Raw genomic sequence first — 19,495 nt, forward strand, 5'->3', positions numbered from 1 at the left:
ATGTTTGCATCTTTTTGCAAGCATTATCCCATAGCCTTGCATTGCTGATGGCTATATGTACAAACATCCAGCAGAGGGGACCAATCAGAGGTCTCTCTTCTAGTTACTTTCTGGTGGATGTTAGCTATTACACTCAGAAAGGCTGGGTCTGACAAGGGAGAATTTAGGATGTCAGACAGTCTGATCTCCTGTGTATGGGATAATAGAAAATAGACATTGATTCTGTAAATCAACATTTCACAGGTCCACACTGGGCACCTTCACTGGGGAGGGGTGGCCCATGATCATCACTGCCTGCAAAAAGGAAAATCGGGACTATCACATGGAAAATGGAACCCATGTCCAATGGAGCTGTGTCCGTATCCATCTGTAACCATGCCTATACCAACCAAGTAGCTCACATCACAGAGCCTCATACATGGGAACAACATACTCTGAACTCTCCAGATTTTACTCAGAGTCTCCAGGTGAAACCCTGTTTCCTGAGTCTCTGAGCCACTGTCCTTTTTCTTCTGGCATGGGAGAGGCATTTGAACATGTCCACACCCTGCCTACCTCTCCTCTTACTCCCCATCTACTTAATAATGTGTAGTGCTAACCCCGCCCCTATCCCTGGGTAGTCAAGTCTACAGAGTAAGCTAGCCACACCCCCTCAAAAAGCAATTCTTGCGAAAGAGGGAGAGCTCCTGGTAGCCTACAATGGGAAGTTCCATGATATAATTAGAAAGGGTGATTTAAACTGTTTTGTGTTGATACTATCAGAAATTTGACTTGAGTGTTAACCAACATTGAACATAATCTATATGTTGTGCTTTAAACTATTAACACAACACAGACAGTTGTGTGACTGTAAGTCATGCTGCATGATGGCTTTTATTGTCAATTAAAAACTAGGTTGTCTTACGAGGCTTTGAATACTTTTCTTACATACAACTGATTCTATGTATAACGGCTCCAAAGGTGACTTGTCTTTGTTCCCTAAGTGAATTCCTTCTTTAAAGGCTCACAGTATACTTTGTCAAAGCATCTGGTCAAGAGCATATTTTGATTTGGCATTAATATTTACCCAAAACTCTTTATCCTCATCTTCAATCACTTAAAGTTAAGATCTTAAAAGAGCTGTCACTCTCCATGGGACCGTAAAACATTTGGTATGTTGAGGAGACAGCTTTGAATGCAGTTTTGCTAGGCTGGGACATGATGATCATTTCCAGACTCAGAACAATTAGGAAAGATTCCTGATTTAGCTGAGTAGATTAAGAAATAGTAATGTTTTCTTTAGGCTTCAGCGCTACCTTTCTGGTAATTGATTTTGTAAAATGTAACCCAATTTTTCTTTTGTAATAGTTTATTTTTGAAGATGAATGCAATTCTAACTTTTTGCATGCAATATAAAGATTACATGGTCAGCATTAAAAGTAAAAAAATTAGCTGCTCAGCTTGAGATCCATTGGTCTAAATTAGGTTTGAAACGCCCATGTAGACTATCATAAAACTACTATTGGATTTATTATATTGGATATTTGATCTATAGCGGAGCTAAAGTGTTACTAAAGAGCAATTATTATCCTAGCGATATATATTTAATAGCCATTGTTTATCCATGAATTGTTAAGTTGTTAACAGTTCTATTTTTATAAATCATTATACACCAGGAGTGTAGGTAAGTAAGCTACCGTTGTATTGCTCCAGCACATTGTAAGTGTAATTTAATATTTCCAGTGCCTTTTTTTAGCTTAAGTATGAGACATTTTGAACTGGAAAACAACGCCTTAGGCTAAGGTCTAAATATAAAAATGCTGATGTGGTATGACTAGAATCTCAGTGTTACCTGCACCTTATTTATTCGTGTGTACTTTTAGGATGTCAAAAATTTTATTGGAAAAGATAATGACTCATACAAGAGATATACTCTGGGATTTATTTTAATGACCAGATGTTAAAATGTCACCTTTGCTTTCTTTTAAATCAATAATATATCTCATACACAATATGATATTCCTAAATGCCTTTAAGAAAATCGTATTGGCAGGTTAAACTATTATTTCTTCTACATTGTTTTGTACTGGGAGTTTGGTTTTTTGAGTGCATACCATAATCCTACACTATATGACCAAAAGTATGCAAACACCTCTCCTAATTATTGAGTTTAGGTGTTTCAGCCACAGCAATTGCTAACAAGTGTATAAAATCAAGCAGGTATGCATACTATCTCCATAGACAAACATTAACATTAGAACGGGACATACTGAAGAACTCAGTGACTTTAAACATGGCACAGGATGCCATCTTTGCCACAAGTCAGTATATGACATTTCTGCCATACTGTAGGTGCAATTATTGTGAAGTGCAAGTAGCAACAGCTCAGCCATGAAACGGCCACACACACTGTCACAAAACGGGTCGCCAAGTGCTGTAGAGCGTAGCACATAAAATTTACCAGCCACTGGAAGCAACATCATGACAAGCACTGTGGGATTCATGATATGGTTTTCAATGACTGAGCAGTTGCACACAAACACAAGATCACTATGCACTATGGCAAGTGTTGGCTGGAGTGGTGTAAAGCACACCGCAACTGGACTCTGAAGGAGTGGAAACATGCTCTCTGGAGTGATGAATCATACATCGCTATCTGGAAGTCAGTACAATTGTGTGCTTCCAACTTTGTGAGAACAGATTGGGAAAGGCACTTTCCAGTTTAAACATGATAGGGCACAAAACAAGGTCCATAAAGTCATGGTTTGATGAGTTTGGTGTGAAGAATCTCGAGTGGCCCTGACCTTAACCCCATTGAACACCTTTGGAATGAATTGGAACGCCGACTGCAAGCCAAGCCTTCTTGTCCACATCAGTATCTGACATCACAAATGCTTATTTGGCTGAATGGGCATGAATTCCCCCACACACACTCCAAGGTGTTGGGGAAAGGCTTTCCAAAGGAGTGCTGGCTGTTATAGCTGCAAGGGGTGGGGGTCAACACCATATTAATGCCCATAGTTTTAGAATGGGTCTAAAAAATTCATATAGGTATGATGGTCAGGTGTCCACATAGTTTTGGTCATATAGTGTAGGTTGAGCTGTTCAGGAAGTATGGTCATCTTAGTTTCAAAGTTCCTTATAACAAGTTGGTTATTTGTAGAAAGTGAGAATTATCCATATTCATGGAGGGCAACTACATGTTAATAATCATAGTTTGGAATTGGGTGTCAAACAAGCTCATATAGGTGTTAAAGTCAGGTGTCCACATATTCCACATAAATATATCTATCTACAATGATATTATGTGAAATCATTAAATAAAAGACCCTTTTGGGATTCTCTGTGACCAGAAGACAGGAACATACATGCCACACAGCACTACATACTCATCCCTACCAACATTCATTGGGGCATGATTAAAGACATACTAGGGTCGAGACAGATTTCAATCAATGCCAAGGCTTGCTGAGCAGGGCAGGGTGCATCATGATTTCCCTAACCAGCCTCTGATTCCCACTGTTGGGTTGTTTGGTGGGACAGCACTATATTGTCTTAAAATCACAAAAAAAAAAAGAAGAAGAAGTTGAACATATGTTTCTTTTGTACTTTTGTAAATGATACATTCAGTACATACCCACAGAAGGTTTCATTCAGCCTGTAATATTTGGCTTGTATTTTTACATCAGTCTCCTCAGATGCTAAAGATAACATGCAAATGCTTACTATATTATTACATCTGTAACTTAAAAATGCTTTCAAAAGCAGATGAAATTAAGAGCTATTTGTAAAGTCCCACGATGGTATGTATGTTTCTTTGGGGCTAAAGAAAAAATGTGCTTAGCTGCAAATTCTTTTGCTAAGTCTGGCAATCAAAGCCATAATTTAATGCTGAAAAAATAACACTGAGGTAATGTCTTAGAAGATTTGTTGTAGAATTAAATATAAATGCATAGTTAGCACAGTAATACTTTCTATCTAGAGCAACTTGGCGTCCCTGTAGTGAAATTCCATAGAAATAGGGATTTCACTATTTGAATATGTAATAGTTGTAATATATTGACTTGAGTCATAAGGGGCTTCATATAATGTATTGTCTTAAGTGGGTAATTAGTATTATTTGTTTGTGTCTGAGAAGTATATTGTAAGAATCTGCGGCCTTTTCTCTATAAATATGGGTAGGATTAAAAAGTGTGCATTAAATTAAGCTGACTGGCTTTGAGTTGTGGCCATAGATCTGCAGCACCCAGCCCTATATCTTTATTTGAGATAATGCACATTTGTGTGAGAAGCTATGCATACATGACCACATTCACTGCATAACCCTGGTCCACAATGTGGCTTATCGGTCTATTAGTGAATAAACCATGTTGACTCCTACTAATGATTTGGTTGCATAGAACTACTTCCTGAATGTGAACCTTTAAAAAATAAATAAAAGATCTTCCAATTATTTAACTAAGTGTATTCAATCACTCCTGAACTACCTGTCGGGTCAGACATGTAACTGATGATGGTAAATGTATTTTAATTGTAAGCTCTCACTTGTGATCGGTGACCAGCATCCTCGTTTACATTTTCAGTTGATATTAAAAAAAACAAGCTGGCATATTTATGTTGGGGGTACATTTCTGTCTACTGATCCTCTGCTCTGTTAACAGGGCTGTTCCTACCCCATATGTTTGACATGCATGAATAATGCTGTTGATGCATTGCTAGATGTCAGCTCAGCTTGTCATATTAGTTTTTATGTAACCCTATAAAAGATAATTAATTTCAACAAAGATGTTACATTAACAGGGAGTTAAGATGGTAAATCTACTGGCAAACAAAATTGCTCTTTAGATCATGCCCTCAAATAAAAGTTAAAAAGTTCTCAACGCTAATGAACAAATGTAGCATAGTAAACAACCTCAAGTAACTAACAGTATAAATATATATACATACAGTATATACCGTATTGGCTCGGATAAAGGCCGCCCCCGTATATAGGCCGCACCCTAAAAGTTTGGTGCTTTTTTAAAGAAAAAGTTTTTTTTCTTTAACCCCTTAATGACAATTGCCGGTCCTGGCACGGCACGGAAAAGCATGTGCTTTACGACAATTGACGTGCCAGGACCGGCACGTCTTTAAACGGGTGCAGAAAGCGATCTACTATCGCTTTCTGCACCCAAAAAGCGTTGCTGAATGCCTCGACCTCGAGGCATTCAGCAACGCCGCGATCGGCACGAAGGGGCCATCTCTGGCCCCTCCACGGGGCGTCAACATCCGCCATACTTTGTATGGCGGCGGACGCCCGTTTTAAAAGCGTTTAGGAGGCGATCGACGATCGCCTCCTAAACTTAAATGGTGTCGCTGGAATGCCTCGATCAGGAGGCATCCAGCGACACCAAACACTAACCTTTTGATGGGCTGTGACCGCTCCGGAGAGCGGTCACAGCCGCAGCTACCGGCAATCTTCGCCATCAAGGAAGATGGCCGCCGTCCTGTAACAGGAACCAACAAATTTTAAAATTTAGCTAGATGGTCCAGACCATCTAGAGAACTTTGGCTCCACTTGCAGGTTGAATACAGGTACTGCATTCACCATGCAAGTCAATGGAGCCCAGCTTTCTAATCACAGTGTGATTAGTAAAAATAAATTAAAAAATAAAATAAAATTAATAATAATTAGAAAAAAATAGTAAAAAAAACAGTAAAATGTAAAAATCATTTCCCACTGATGTCACTATCAGGGGAACCTCCAAGTTGAAAAAAAATGTTAAAATTTTTTTTAAAAAAAATAAAAAAATAAATATATATATATAAAAAATATATTTTTGTGAGCAAGTCCTAAAGTTAGCATATTAGCTTAAAACAATTCCCCCATGGAAAGAGTTAAAATACTGGCATATTAAATGCCCGTGGGGTGTCTACTTTTAAAAAATGTATGATTTGATGGGGTAAATTGAATGGGCCAGGTTCAACAACGTCCCAATTAACACGGGGGGAAGGATGGCCACACATCTAATTTCCAATTAGAAAAAAGCACACGTACCAAATGTGGCCTTTTAGTTCCCCCAAAAAATGACACACCCATGCATGTGGGGTATCACTGCACTCAGGAGATGTTGCTGAACACATTATGGGGTGTCGTGTGACAGCGGCATATACCAGGAGCTGTAAATTCATACATAAAGTAGGTGTGTGGGGGAAAAATACACACAAAAATACTACTGCAAACTTTGAAAAAATGCTGGTGGTAAAATGTGTGCATGCAAAGAGTTAAAATACCAGCATTTAAAATACCCTGTGGTGTCTAGTTTTGAAAAATATATGGTTTTGTTGGGCACACTGAAATGGCCTGGCTCAAAGATGTACCAAATAGGGCATGGGCAGTGGATCCAAATGCCAAAGTTCAACATTGAAAAAAGCGCATGCCCCAAATGTGGCCCTTTTGCCCCAAAACAGCCAGGCAAAATCATTCATGTGGGGTATCACTCCGCTCAGGAGATGTTGCTGAACACATATTGGGGTGTTTTGTGATAGTGACATAAACGAGAACATTTTAATTCATACCTGAATTAAAATGTGTGTGGAAAACCAAATGCAAACAAATGACTACCACAAAGTTTGACAAAGACTGGTGGTAGATATGGTGCATGGAAACAGTTAAAATACTAGCATTTGAAATACCCTGGGGTGTCTAGTTTTCAAAAATATATGGGTTTATTGGGCACACTGAAATGGCCCGGCTCAAAGATGTACCAAATAGGGCATGGGCAGTGGATCCCCAAATGCCAAAGTTCAACATTGAAAAAAGCGCATGCCCCAAATGTGGCCCTTTTGCCCCCAAACAGCCAGGCAAAATCATTCATGTGAGGTATCGCTGTACTCAGGAGATGTTGCTGAACACATATTGGGGTGTTTTGTGATAGTGACATATACGAGAACATTTTAATTCATACCTGAATTAAAATGTGTGTGGAAAACCAAATGCAAAAAAATGACTACCACAAAGTTTGACAAAGACTGGTGGTAGATATGGTGCATGGAAAGAGTTAAAATACTAGCATTTGGAATACCCTGGGCTGTCTAGTTTTCAAAAATATATGACTTGATGGGGTAAAATGCATTGGCCGGGTTCAAAGATACCCGAAATGGCACAAGGGGGGAAGAATTACCAGAATTGGAAAAAATGGCTTTGAAATAGCAAAACGCTACCTGTACTTATTGCCCCATAATGGGTAGAAAAAAGCAAAAAAACATAAAAACATTGGGTATTTCTAAACTCAGGACAAATAGTAGAATCTATTTAGCAGGTTTTTTCATTACCTTTTATAGATGAGTAAAAGATTTTTCAACTAAAAGTTAGAAACAGTCATTTTTTTCTAAATTTTTCACCATATTTTATAATTTTTTTAATAGTAAATAATATGATACAATCAAAACAATGTCATCTAAAGAAAGCCCTTCTTGTCCTGAAAAAAACAATATCTAATGTGTGTGGGTTCAGTAAACGGGAAAGAAGAAAATTACAGCTAAACACAAGCAGCGCAGAAATGTTAAAAAGGCCATTGTCACAAAGGGTACAAAAAGTAAAATCAGCCTTTGTCTCGAAGGGGTTAAAAAAGCACCAAAAAAAACATGCTGCCACTCTGTCCCCCCCGAGATATGCTGCCACTGTCCTCCCTCCCCGAGATATGCTGCCACTGTCCTCCCTCCCCGAGATATGCTGCCACTGTCCTCCTCCCACCCCGAGATATGCTGCCACTGTCCTCCCTCCCCGAGATATGCTACCACTGTTCTCCTCCCCCCTCCCCAATATGCTACCACTGTCCCCCCCCGATATGCTACCACTGCCCCACCGATATGCTACCACTGTCCTCCTCCCCCCCCCGATATGCTACCACTGTCCTCCTCCTCCTCCCCCCCCGAGATATGCTGCCACTGTCCTCCTCTGCCCCCCCTCCTCGACTTACCGGAGCAGACTCCCGGGTGTCTTGCGGGGCCGGCGAGGGACATCTACGCAATACGCGTATGCAACTTCCGGTACCGGTACCGGAAGTTGCATACGTGTATTGCGTAGATGTCTCCCGCCGGCGCCGCAAGACACCCGGGAGTCTGCTCCGGTAAGTCGAGGAGGGGGGGCAGAGGTAAAACGCTTAGACAACCTCCCGTGCCGGCACCCCCCCCCCCCCCGTGGGAAGTGCTGGCAGGGGAGGCTGTCTGAGCATATCGGGGAGTAGGATGCAGGTCCCCTGCACCGCTGCGGGGGATCTGTATCCTAACCCCGCTGCCTGCCCGGCGCCCGGGACTGCATGTCCCGGGCGTCGGGCGCTAGACCCCGAATATAGGCCGCACCCCCACTTTAAAAACTTAAAGTGGGGGAAAAAAGTGCGGCCTATATTCGAGCCAATACGGTATATATATATATATATATATATATATATATATATATATATATACACACACACTATATGACCAATTGTATAAAATACAGCACATATTGAGGGGCGCCGATCGGTTGCTGAAAACTTCACTTCACTTAAATTAAAGCATCGGGGTTTTTTTTGTTGTTTTAACTTTATTTAACATCCTCCATGTTAAATAAAGTTAAAAAAAAAACTATTTAAATGGAGGATTTAAATAAAGTTAAAAAAAAACGATGTTTTAATTTAAGTCCCGGGCAGGCACCCCTGTTGCCATGGCGCCCAGTGCGGTTGCATACCCCTAAGGCGGCCCTGATTGCATGATGCACTCAAAGCCACAGTAAGACTTGGCAGAATACAGCTATGATATTTTATATTCAGAGTTCAAACAAGGTAAATATATAGGGTTATACCAAACCTAAGCAGGCATAAATATGTAAGTGTTTTTTCAATATCTTGCCATCTATTAAGGTCTCAGTTTCTGATCTATACCATATCCCTACTCTGGGTAAGGTGTCATAAACAGGCCTCTGAAACTAGGTTTCATACTTTTAAATTACTTTTACACTGGGCATTATGTGTATTGGCATTGGTGATACTTTAATACAGTTATTTATCATAGTTCGCCTCGAAATGTTCTAATCAAACATTAGAAGTAAATACTATATACACTATATATATATATATATATATATATATATATATATATATATATATATATATATTTATTTCTATCATTATATGAAGCAATTGTTGACCATCATGTTTCTGGAGTAGAATTAGCGTAGAACCTGGATTTGACTTTTCATGAACATGGAACAATATGAAAAGATAAAACATAGTGCAGGGGCGTCCAACATGCGGCTCGAGGCCGCTCCCTATGCTGAAGTCTGTAATCTGCATCGAGAGCTGTAGTGCAGGTAAGGGGGTGGGGAGGGTGTTTGAAGGAGTATGCATGATTGAGGGAATTCATCTGTGAATGAATGAATTAGTGTGTGTGCGATAGCATGGATGTGTGAGTGCTGCAACCTAGGCATGATGGGACTGTGATTGCTGTTAGGAATCACACTCCTATCATGCCAAGTCAGCCAGTACATGCTGAAACCTGGCTAGCTGCCCCCCTTGTGTATTGATGCTGCCAGCAGCATGGGGTCTGCACATCACTTACAGCCACCCTGTACCAGCATGTACTGGCTGACTTGGCATGATAGGAGTGTGATTGCTAACAGCAATCACAGTCCCATCATGCCTAGGTTACAGCATTTACTGGTTGCCTGGGTATAAAAGGAGTGTGATTGCTGCTGGCAATTACACTCCTCTCGTGCCAAGTCATATTGTTGACTTTTTTTGTCCAATTTTGGTGTGTTACTTACTTTTAATAAAAGTGTGGTTAACTCACGAAATTGGGCAACAAGATACAATAACAATATTAATTTATATATGATTGTTGACAGCAATCACACTCCTATCATGCACAGCCACCCAGTACATGATGGAATCTGGGTATGCCTGAGATTGCTGTTAACAATCATAATATATATATTATATACACATTCATTTCAGTGTATCCCTAGGATAAATAGAACTATTTCATTTTTACTTATCCAGAATCCTGAATTTGTAGTCACAAAACTTTCCAGGCCCAGAAATCAGTGAGAGGAAAAGTAAAGGTTTTGCGTCATTTACTTTATTTTAATCTGCATATTTTATTAAAGGCCATATTTTTCTCACAGTGAAAAATGAGTGCGGCCCTCGAATGTATACAATTCTGATGAAGTGGCCCACTGCAGAAAAAACTTGGACACCCCTGACATAGAGGATGATATCCCACCTCACATTCCAGATTTCTAAAACCGAGATTCTGGTTATTCCCCTGTCTCCCCAATTCCTGATACCTACATCATTAATGAGAATTCCATAATCAACCCAAAAGCTCAGATTTGCTGCCGTGGCGTTACACTAAACCATGCTCCCTCCTTTATCCCTCATATCTAGTCACTAACGAGATCTCAGAGGTCTTTTTTTCATAAGCTGATTTCCATCTGAATAAGAGGCCTCTAAGGTGCTGAAACTTTACATGTTTTTTTGTGTTGGCCCAATACGATGTATGGATTTTGACTAAAGACTCAATTTTCCCTTGGGCTAATATTGTCATATTGAGTGTTTTTGTTATTAAGGTCACGCTTTCACATACACATACCTACATGATATTACTACTATGTCTGTTACGGATCACTGTTACAACTCATCTGATTCAGTGGATTGAAGGAAGTGATTCCAGCCTGCCTCGCTCCCTACCTTTGTGCAGCCAATTAGCGTGGGATATGTGCTTGTAGGGCAGCTTACAATATTTTTGGAACATAATATTGTTATTTTACTACAGAATATTTGCTAAGTGTATATGATTTAAAATTAATAGATTGAGAGAAATCCCATTATTAAACTGTTCAGGTTATTGTACCACGCTTATCATTACTGATTAATTGGTTCCTTGTACGAAAAATTCTCTTTTTCTCCATTTAACTATTCATATTGCCTTGGCTCTCCCACACACATATGGTATCTCTCTTGGTATCTCTCTTCTGTTTGTACTATTTTATGCCTCCCCTTTGGAATATCTTCTCCCAACACAGCACAAGTGCCTGCTTGTGCCTCAAACAGAATTATCCTGACATAGTCCAATTAACAGCCAAAAATGATGATTCAAAATACCTTGCTAAACCAATACGCTTGTACATTGACAGTTGCTTTAATGTTACTCGAACCATCACCAGCATCCTTCTCATTGAGATTGAGAAACTATGAGCTAGAGGACTGCATTGGGAGGCGGGACCCGCCAAAAAACTTGCGGGCGTGGGCGGTCTTTCTGGGGCTGCGGGCGGTCAGGCACTATACTTGCGGGTCCCGATAATCCCGATAATTGGTTGTTATACAGACATATACATACATACACTGCCCTTACACACACACACACACATATATATATATATATATATATACACACACACCAGCTTACAAACACACAAATACCTACACTGCTCTTACACACACACATATATACACATACACTGACCTTACACACACATATATACACATACACTGCACTTACACCCCTTTCTCCCCATCTCTTACCTTTCTCATCTTCTATCTTCTATCCAGTTGTGGGAGCGCGAGGTCTGTCATTTCAGACCTCTGCTTTACTGCTCCCTCATCACTACGCGCCGGCAATTGATGCCGAGCGCCGGGACATGACGTCATCTCCGGGCTCGGCATCAATAGCCGGCGCGTAGTGATTAGGGAGCACGGAAGCCGAGGTCTGAAGTGCCAGACCTCGAGCTCCCTAATGTTGGGCTAGTTAGAGGGAGGTCGTGATCTCCCCAACCAGCCCTGCTCATCGGGCGCCCGCTGATCAGGGCTAGTTGGGGAGATCACGATCTTCCATCTACCTCGGCGCGGCCCTGAAGACCGGCCCAGGGGAGGCGGATTCTCCGCTCGCCCCTCCCCCAGAGATTCGTGGCTTCGTGGGGAATCTCCGGCTCGGTAAGTTTTAGTACCCGGCGTATAAGACGACCCCCGACTTTTGAGAAAATTTTCTCGGGTTAAAAAGTCTTCTTATAGGCAGGAATATACGGTAATTGCGTTGTCTGTTCTTAAATTGTACAATGAGAAAGTATATTGTTGTATCATTATGTAACCAATGCTAACCAAATTATTTGTCCAATAAATGTCATATTACTTGAGTATTATTGTCCTCACTGTCTTTCAAATAGAACATATCAGTAACAGGATATGAGTATCACCTGTGACTAACACCAACGTATGCTGCTGATAGAGGATACTGGCAATTTTTGGTGCAATTTCTTTATCTTGACTTAATATTTAATGTTTAATTTACATTTTTAGTTAAATGCCATTTGTATTGTTTTCTTTATTAGATTGGAGCAGAAGTGGCATAACCCGTGAAGTCATTTGAAGAACAGCGATAGTAAGATGGTAAGAAAAGTATTTTTTACATATTAAGCTAGAAAATGTAATATTCATATTTTTTTCAATGAAGTTGTACTTTTTAACACCTTGTAGTTGGTTTTACGAATTAAAGTATGTTTTTTTTCTATAACCATGATCTAGAGCCCCAAACTTTATACAGGGATCACTAGTGTACGATGGCATATTTTGTTTTCGCCTGGGGACACACATGAAAGATGTGATCGCAAACAATTAGCCCCTTTCTCATTTATTAAAAATAATAAAAAATCTAGACCCATGCATTACCTTGAAAAACTGCACTGGAATCCATGTAAAACTGTAAAGTAAAGGAAAGAAATATTGTGTTTTACATGTAAAGCGTTTGTGCTTTTTTTCTTACATAAAAGTCTCATATTGTCATCTAAATCCAGGTTATGACAATAATTCAGGCAGAAAGAGACATGAGTATAGAGCCCGCAGCTAAGTATGATTAGGATTGCTTCTTACTGGGAGATATGTTAATTATTTTGAATCAGTGTGGAATTTCAGGAATAGAACATGCTCTTACATTTTATCACCCAGAGACTTTAGTATTGAGACTTTTCAGGAACTTAAATAAATTGGTTTATCCTGTTAAATTGTCATATGAATTGACCTAAATTCTTACCTTTATTATTTATAAGAATTGTCATATACCTACACGTCTAGTAACTTGCTGCTGCTTTGGAAGAAAACAGAGGACGCAAATGCAAGCAATAAATAGATAGATAGATAGATAGATAGATAGATAGAAAATGGCAATGATTATATATATATATATATATATATATATATATATATATATATATATATATATATATACATGTAGTAAATGCAGTGTTTGTAGGATATATGTCTTCCCTTTGCTGGCCAGTCTTTGGACACCAAGTGGTGATTATCAGACACACCGTATCTGAATCAATAATACTGTCTCAAATAAAGATGCAGTTTCTATTTTTGAAACAATTCTGACCATTGATTTATAACACTGTGTATTGGAAAATGGCAATAGCGTTAGTATTTTGATGTACCAAAAACAGGGGTGAAAAGGCATATTGCTGTAGGCCACCAACAGTTGTCCCTCCTCTTTGGGGAGAGCCCTTGCAAGGGATTGGGCTAGCCACGAATGGGGAACGGCTAGCTATTCACTTATGTGGGGCTGACTGTGCATGCTACTTATTCAGTACCTCAACACCTCTCCTTGCCAGGAGTTGTTGCTTCAACTGCTTCAGCCCTACCACCCCTAACAAGGATTCTGATGTCTTCTTGTTGCCACCACCTGCCCACTTGACCCTATTCCCACGCATCTCCTACCTTCTTTTTCCAATATGCTCATGTGTATTTTACCACCTGCAAGATAGCAACTTTGCTCAGGAGCAAACAGACGAATTGCCCACTAACATAGGAGTACATTTGGCAAACGTTACACCTGATGCGTACTACTCAGCCCCATGAAAGTACACAAAGTGGATCCAGTTATGGTGTAAATATTTGTACATTTTTGTAAAACAAAAACATGAGACTGAAATTTTTTTAAACTTTTTTAAAAAAAAAAAAACCATATCTATGAATTACAATTTTTAATTAATGTAAAAAATTGCTGCTATTTATTTGTCAGTATACAAACAGGCAGATCAATCCTATTACTAGTACATATGATTTGGTCTAATCTGAGTACAGACAGTTCCAACCTTGTCTGGGTGTTGAACCTCATTTACTATCAATAGCTGGCCATGATGTTGGCTATCTTGTCTTTGACCTTTGATTTTTTTTTTGGTCTTCTTTGCATTTCCTTTTATTGTTGGCTATTTATCATGTGCTGATTCTTTCAAGACTCTCCCACATGTATTGCATATTTGGACTGTTACGAAGGTTCTCCACCATATAGTTATCCATTACCTCATCTGCAAAATGCATCTTCCGTCGCCATTCCTCCCACCACTAGAATATAAATGGGTAACACTCATCTACAGCCAAATAGTGATGCATTGCATTATCACATGCTGTCCAATATATATTTTTTTTTCATTTTCATTTGTTCAAATTCTAATTTTTTTTTTTGGCACAAATGACTCATTCTGGTACATATGGACTTGCTTTTAAGTAAATGAATATTCATAGAGACCTGTATTCTTAGAACATAAAGCTCTTTGTGGATCCAGAAAGCTAAATGCCTGTAATCTGTTTTTATTTACAGAGTAATTTAAGTCTCTGTGAAATTAAGGCAGTTGCCCAGTACATGATTTGTCACTGACATGGTTTTATCAAATGATTAGTTTTCAAAAAGAATGTTTTAGGGCTGTAACAACTAATCAATAAAATCGATAATAATCGATTTTTATCGATTATAAAATGAGGGTTTTTTTTTAGATGCTCCCTAAAATACCCCTTGTTTTATAATGCGTTTCAGTGTGACTCACAGCAGCGGGTACTACTTACCAGTGACTCCCTGCAATCACTGCCCATTGGCCCCGCCCCTTCCTTTCTCCCAGTCCCCCCTGCAGTCACTGCCGATTGGCCCCGCCCATTGGCATCCACACGGCTACTGTGAGTATAAAATTTATATTTGGGCTGCTGAAAGTTAGGGGAAGTGGGGGTTAATTTAGGGGCAGTTACGGTTAATGGAGTGTAGGGTTAATTTAGGAGCAGTTATGGTTAATGGGGTGTAGGGTTAATTTAGGGGCTGTTATGGTTGATGGGGTGTTTAGGGTAAATTTAGGGGCAGTTATAGTTGATGGGGTCTTTAGGGTTAATGTAGGGGCAGTTATGGTTGATGGGGTGTTTGGGGTTAATTTAGGGGCAGTTATGGTTAATGGGGAGTTTAGGGTTCATTTAGGGGCAGTTATGGTTGCTGGGGTGTTTAGGGTTAAATTAGGGGTAGTTAGGGTTAATTTAGGGGCAGTTATGTTTAATGGGATGTTTAGGGTTAATTTGGGGCAGTTATGGTTAATGGGGTCATTAGGGGTAACTTAGGGGCAGCTATGGTTTATGGGGTAGTTAGGTTTAATTTAGGGGTGGTTATGGTTGAGGGTAATAGTTAAGGACTGAGGGTTAATTTAATTAATTTAATAAGGTTAACTTAAGGTGCAGTTAGAGGTAAAGGGGGGCAAACTAAGGGGAGTCTAAATCCTGGGGGCGGTGAAGATTAATGCGGTATTTATTTATAAAAGTATTGTGTCAGTGTGCTGTGAACGGGTCTGTGAATCTATGAGGGCCCTATGGCATATCTGGGGGGTATAAAGCATATCTGAAGGGGAAATAAGGTATATTTGGGGAGGACGGAGTGGCATATCGGGGGGTATAAGGCATATAGGGTATATAAGGCATATCTGGGGAGAGCAGAGTGGCATATCTGGGAGGCATGTGGCATATCTGTGAGTATGTGACATCTGGGAGGTAGTGTGGCAAGCCTGGGCTCAAATGTGCATAACTGGGGGGCAGGTTGGGTAATAAAAACAAGAAATGCATTTTTATCAAAGTCTTTTTTTTATTCTGCTGTTTGTTTTTAACATCGTGTTTGTTTATTAAATTATTTTAAATGAAAAATGTACATTTATTTTTTATCCGATTAATCGAAAATATAATCGGCCAACTAATCAATTATGAAAATAATCATTAGCTGCAGCCCTAGAATGTTTTACAAATATTCCTTGGATATTATTCTGGATATGTGAAAGCCGCAGTGTTCCTTAGGAGACATTCATTTTGTACTTATTCAGACTTGCTCTGCTGAAAACCCAGTTGAACAGAATTATTAGGTACTGACTTATTGGAGTCTAAATTCCATTGGGATTTTTTCATAAAGGCACAGTTGGCTGAAAATGAGTGGTTTCAGCTAGTAAATATTAAGGGACACTGGCAAGTTTCTACAGCCAGAAGGGCTGTGCTCATCATACATAAAGCCTAATTCAACAAGAGAGGACTGTCATACTAAACAAATAAGAGACACCCATAGGGCAGCCTCTTCAAAGCTTGTCCTGCGGTGTGTCCCCACTTGGGAGCATCTCATGTTTTATCATATCAGTCTTACCCTGGCCAAAGGGCAGTCCAGAACCAAAGTGTGAGGCAAAAGTCCCCAGAAAGAGGAAACCAACATACCCCAGAAGTAAATTTCAACGTACACTGGTCTCATCAGTGGGCCACGGTTGGTGTCCCTCTAGGCACAATAGTACAAGGAGGTCCACGTCTGGATTCACCTTTTCACTTGGTGAGAGCCCCAAGAGATCCCTAAAAGGTAAAATGTCATACAAAACAAATTTGGGACCCTCAACTAAGAAAGGACAAGCACTTCATAGCCTGTCCTACTGTGCATCTCCGCTCTTATTCATTTTTTATTATACCTGAAGAAATCTCACTGATTTAACTATGCATTATACAGGGCCAAGCTCTATCTACAAAAGAAGCTCACGTCCGAAACTTATTTTCTTCATTTCACTTCACCAATCTGGACTATTTTGTCTATGTCTATTACATAAAATCAAAATCCATTCTAATTCGAGGCTGTAATGCAACAAAATTGTTTGTTTTCACAAGGAATAATTGCTGCCCACATAACAGTAACCCAATGAAACAGGAACAGGTATATTGATGACATGTTTAACCTATATTTCGATGCTAATATTCCTTTAAAGTAATCCAATGGTTTATAGCTGAAATATTATGAACAGTTACATTTTGAAAAGGTAATGGGAATAGAGTTATTTGTGCATAGTTTTTCCGACGCTTTTATTTCTGTCCGGCATTTCGTATAGCAGTGTTAGTATATGATAGCATAACTGATAAAAAATAAAATGTGGTCAGCCAGTTTAACTTTGCTCAATTATTATGCATCATTGGTCTTTGGTCCAGATGTTTTGGTTTGCAGTCAACATTTAATATCAGGTAAACACTTACATAACAATACTACTCCTTAAATTAACAGTTTGACAAAGCCAAATTTGAATAAAAAACAGCTTTGGAATTTTCCTCCGTCGATCACTCGTAATATTAGTTCAAAAGAGTATTGTTAGTAAGAAATGGTGAGTTTTTGGATTAAAATATCGGTATTCAGGGCTGCTGTCAGGGGAATATGATAGGTATTACTATATGAGATCAACGCTTCTAGAAGGTGTCTGCAGTGGCATCAGTAAGGGCTACAGAGGGCTGTCTCAAGCCATGTGTGATGACATAGCGAATCTGAAAATGATCTAAAAACGAAGAGGTTACTTAAAGCATCAGTAAAAAAAAATAGTATCATTTTAATTGAAATTATTGTGTGTCCTTCTATGCTTACAAAATCTGTTTTGTGAATTATAAACATGTATATCAACTGCATTTGTGTATTAAATGTGTGGTTTTTCCCTGTATTAGGTTTTTTTTTTCCCGGAGGAAAGTCATGTGCATTAGCAAACAACTACAACTGTAACGAAAAGCTGGATAAGTGAACTAGGTAACTCTTCAGTATAATCCCTGTAAGTATAAAAAAAGTTTTTTTTTTAAATATTGTATAAATAAAATGACTGGCTGCTATCATCGGATTATAGTTTAAACGTTTAAAAACATCCATACCTTAAATATCACTTTGTTCAAATTCTTGCATGGATTAAAATAACAAAGGGGAAACATGATGTAATTCAGTATAATATTTTGAGAACCGTGATGTGAATATTAGCATCTCCATAAATATAGTTGGTGTGTCTTCATAAAATATCTCTTAATCCTTAAGGGATTTCCTCCTTAGAAAGCATTGAATTCTGGCAATGCAGCAGCATTTTGCTTACCCGCCACTACACATCACTTCACATAGACGGATTACATTTCATTATAATGCAAAAAAGATAGAAAATACTCATTTTTACCATTAATGTACCATTAAGGACTACATTATCTGACTCGGGGTGATAGGAGTTACTCACAAAAGCTCAGCCTATTTTTTTAAATGTATACAGTCTCTGATCAGTCAAGCAACATTCTGTTCACTGTAGAGGAATCCTGTGTTTAACAGTACAGGGGATTGAGGATGGAGGGAGGGGAGAAATACAGCATGGGCTCTGTACATTTTCAAAGGGTTAACAGCCCCATCCCAATAAGCAGGGCACCAGGGGCAGAGGTGCAGATGGGCTCTTGGAGGGAATCATTTTTACCATTCAATCCCCCCATAGAAGGAGACAAGGAATTGGCTTTATGATTGGTATATTATTTTCTTTTATATTTTAACCCTCTCCCTCATCACACTGGAAACATGGGTTATTTATAAAGATTTATATTTTATAATGCCCACCACTCATGTAGGGAGGAAGGTCTCCATTGCTTATTGGGGGTCTATGGGACCCAATTTCTTATCTATTTATATTTAACTTTTTTTTTCATTTAGTTAGCGGGGAGATTTACAAAATGTTAGGTGAATACATAAGAATTGTCATTCATCGTTCAAGCCCTCGCCTGCATCTTGGAAAACGTAAAGATACGTGCACTAGCACCTACTCAAAGTAATGAAGTCACGTCTGGCCAGTTGAGTTAACCCTTCATTTAAGTCATTAATGAATAGACCCATAATGTAACGGTGTGTTTTATTCTAATTTTATAGCCCAACAATAAGAAACTATTTTCAGAGATATAAATCAGATTCAGGTGGCACATGCATTTGTGCAAGAAACAGAACAATAATCTGAACCTGCGTGAATATTTTAAGCACTAAGAATGAGGCAATCGCTGTTGCTGAAGCACAAACATCCTCTCTGCAGACACAGCAGGAAAATGTCCTGAGAATATGTCTCAGGAAGGGTCTAATCGCTCCATCCAGTCAGCAGAAGAGGTTTTGTCTATAGGAGGTGAAATTCAAAAGAATAATTTGCCTTTGCTGGCACATGCGTGGGCATCAGCCTCTACAGAGTGTTCTGACTCACACAGAATGCAATCTCCATTTCTGTTTCTTTGACACTTTACTGTATAACCATTTACTTCTAAGCAACTGGTTTGAAAATAGCCTTGAGCCTAATGCAGTACGTTGAAGAATAATCATGTCGTTCTCTCTTTATATTCTTATGTCTTTATTTTTCCTGACAAACTCATATTAAACGTTTAAAAATGATTTCCTTTTCATGTAAATATAAAGCTTTACT

General features: G+C 39.1%; 1 protein-coding gene across 1 annotated transcript in view; it reads left to right on the forward strand.

Annotated features, from left to right (window-relative positions):
• The window catches only part of SCAF8 (SR-related CTD associated factor 8), a 66,726-nt gene extending 48,567 nt beyond the window's left edge, over nucleotides 1-18,159 (forward strand). The window contains exons 22-23 of the transcript XR_008351193.1: nucleotides 12,326-12,383; nucleotides 17,745-18,159. The gene's annotated coding sequence lies outside the window, so the exon portion shown is untranslated. The remainder of the gene's footprint in view (nucleotides 1-12,325; nucleotides 12,384-17,744) is intronic.
• The last annotated feature ends 1,336 nt before the right edge of the window (nucleotides 18,160-19,495 follow it).

Source organism: Spea bombifrons, chromosome 3 (assembly GCF_027358695.1).
Source record: "Spea bombifrons isolate aSpeBom1 chromosome 3, aSpeBom1.2.pri, whole genome shotgun sequence".
Classification (NCBI taxonomy): Eukaryota; Metazoa; Chordata; class Amphibia; order Anura; family Pelobatidae; genus Spea; species Spea bombifrons.